Raw genomic sequence first — 2956 nt, forward strand, 5'->3', positions numbered from 1 at the left:
TAAAATGATTGGCTAGAATCCAAAGTTTATGACATCTCAGGAAAAAAAAATGTGCGCTGCTTTTCAGTCTGGCCATAATGGCACCGGATATCGGTACCCATCCCTAGTCAGGTACTGGACTGACAATGAGTGAAAAGGCACCAGATATTTAAACGAAAGGTGACCTCAGAGTGACCTTCAGGAAGCCTGGAGAACTGGTCCACAAGAAACTCTTGTTAGCAAAACATACAGAAACACGGGGGTGACCCCAGACTTTTCACAGCATTGTTCATTCAGTCTGTGTCCACACAAACTATCCAGCAATTACATTAGCTCATAACTATGTTAACTTTATCTGTCCGGCTTGAGAAAATTAAAATATTTATATTTTAGAGAAAACAGGGTTTGTAGTTCATTAAGTCGGGTTTGACTGTTTCCTTTTTTTCTTCCGCCTGACTTGAAAGTCCCCATCTCACTGCCACACACACATGCACACTAATGACCTGCAATATCTTCACTCGGATCTGATACCAAGTAAAAGTCACCCTGGTATGGACGATACTGATCCGATATCAGTGTTTTGTATAAAAACCTGTGTTTGGAAAATCAAAATCAAGAGCAGTGTATCAAATTATATCTTCATAATGAATACAACACATCAGACTACTTGTTCTTGTTTAATTATGAAGAATAATCACACAAGAAATTAAAACCTGAAAAGTCAATAACTACATTTTAAAATATTCAATTAACAATCAAAACAAATGTGACAGATTGAAAAAAAAATACAGAAATATTTTTGAGTTGGATTTTTATTTTGTAAAACCTGTAATGGCAGTTTTACTGCATATAGATAACACACTGGTATAAGTTGATACTCAGCCTATATATCAGCTTTGAGTGCTCTCTACAACCTTACCTGACGATATCTAGGCCTGACGTCTTCTCAAGGACAAGCATTTTACTCCAAGCTAAACTCGTTCAGCTGTGTTTATTTCACGGTTTACCACATTTAAAAATGTTTACGTTTACATTTATTAGTACATTTGAAAAAGACGGACTCCATAGTTTTAAGGGTGTGGGCAATTCCCGTTTAAACTCTGACACAAAAACCTGACCTCGTCTTGGCTGTTTTGCAAGCTGCAATAGCTCCACGCGTCTTTATCGTTAACAGTAATAATGAGCCGTGGCTCATTTATATCAGTATTACAGTCGGAGGGGTAGCAGTCCCTACGAACTGTTTGGATAATATAGTTACTTTCCCCTGTGTTCCTGTTAATCATAAACTACAAATTTACCCCAAATTACCAAAATATGGATATTTTAATATGAGAATCGAGAGTAGAACATAAATATCGTATGGGAGGAATCACACACACACACACACACACACACACACACAGAGAGAGAGAGAGAGAGAGAGAAAGTGTGACGCTGTAACGCGTTGAGGGAAAGAAACATATGAAGGCACAGTAACGGGGTGAGGTGCAGCTTTCTCCTCCTACAAACGGACTCATTTCTCTGCCATTCAAAGGGAAGTAAGCGCAGACCTTCCGAGGACAAAGACAACTTCTGCAGGTTTTCAAAGCATCTCCAAAGGTATGTGATGGTTCTATTTATGGTTGAAGCTGCAAACATGACTGGAAGGCGTCCGGTCACAGTCGTGGCGAAACGTAAATATGCATGCTATTAGTGTTTTTTTACTCCGAGCTCCGTGACCGATAAACAGGAACGTCACGAAGCTTTCGCTGTCTAAATTCGGACTATCAGCTGAGGTTAATGGCGGACCACGAAACATTCACACACATGTCGAATAAAAAAGCATTTTTGGGGGGCGGAGGGTTATAACACTGACCCGAAGGAACAAATCCTAAACAGACTGAAGTTTGCTGAAAGCTGACTTTATGGGGGAACTTTTGTGTGGCATTGTGGGTCATCGGGCTCGGCATAACAGGCTTGTAAACACGCCTTTATCTTCTCCTCGGGGTTTGTTCACGACGAGCCTGAGGAATCACCTGAATGTGTTCCCAGCAGAGAAACCCTGACAGACTGCGGTGGACAGTTTGCATTGTTTTTGGACTGCAGCTGATCATAGCACACCCTGTTCTGCTTGGCTACTTAATAAGCTCAGCACAGCAGCAGATTCTCCACCTGCTGCAGGTTTTGGACAGAGTGTCCCTCATCTGTGATCTCCAGAAATCGACACTTCTACAGTTGCAGTCCAGAGCGCCAGCTGGTCATTGAATGAATTTTCAAAATAAGAGCGAGGTCCACTGAAGTAATGTGTATGGATATTTGGTTCTTGTGTGTAGACAGCTGTACACTGCGTTCAGCACAAGTGGCTTTGGTTATAAATGTGTTTAACTAGGATTTACTGTGCATTCATTAACCAACAAAGGACTGTGTTTGTGTTAGTCTACCTGATGGCGTCCAGCAGCTGCATCAATGTTGAGTTTTTGGATACAGCTGAGGATTCCTTCTACTTTGGAGGTAAAAGGCATTTTATACTTTCTCAGTAGTTGCTCAGTCTGTACATTTAATCATGTCATTATTATAGGTTAATTATACAATTATTAAAATTTTATTTCTATTGTCTTTTTTTCAAAATGTGAACGCGTCCTCTGAAAATCTAAAAGTGGCTTCACCGGGTAAAGGATTTTAATATTTCTCTTTTTTAATTTCATTTTAGAATATGATAGCAGAGTAGTATTGTGAGGCGTGATGTGAAGCTCATCGTCGTGTTGTTCTCTCAAAAATACAGATTTGGAGGAGGATGACTTCAAAAAGTCAGGAGAGTATCATTGGTCCATTGAGAGCAAGAACGGTGCTGGATACCTGATTTTAAACCAAGAAGACACATTCGTGCTCCAGACCTGCTGTGGTAAGACCAGAGGTGGGTCGAGTATCCAAAAATTGTACTCAAGTAAGAGTAGCGTTACTTTAAAATATTATTACTCAAGTAAAACTGAAAAGTAGT

At 40.1% G+C, this 2956-nt stretch overlaps 1 long non-coding RNA gene across 1 annotated transcript; it reads left to right on the forward strand.

Annotated features, from left to right (window-relative positions):
- The first annotated feature begins 1404 nt into the window (after positions 1–1404).
- LOC102212146 (uncharacterized) lies at positions 1405–2866 on the forward strand. Its single transcript, XR_312575.1, has 4 exons — positions 1405–1578; positions 2395–2469; positions 2616–2627; positions 2741–2866. It is a non-coding gene; the product is annotated as an uncharacterized LOC102212146 (long non-coding RNA).
- Positions 2867–2956: the final 90 nt, after the last annotated feature.

This window comes from Pundamilia nyererei, unplaced genomic scaffold (assembly GCF_000239375.1).
Source record: "Pundamilia nyererei isolate P.nyererei 1_Seehausen unplaced genomic scaffold, PunNye1.0 scaffold02184, whole genome shotgun sequence".
Lineage (NCBI taxonomy): Eukaryota > Metazoa > Chordata > Actinopteri > Cichliformes > Cichlidae > Pundamilia > Pundamilia nyererei.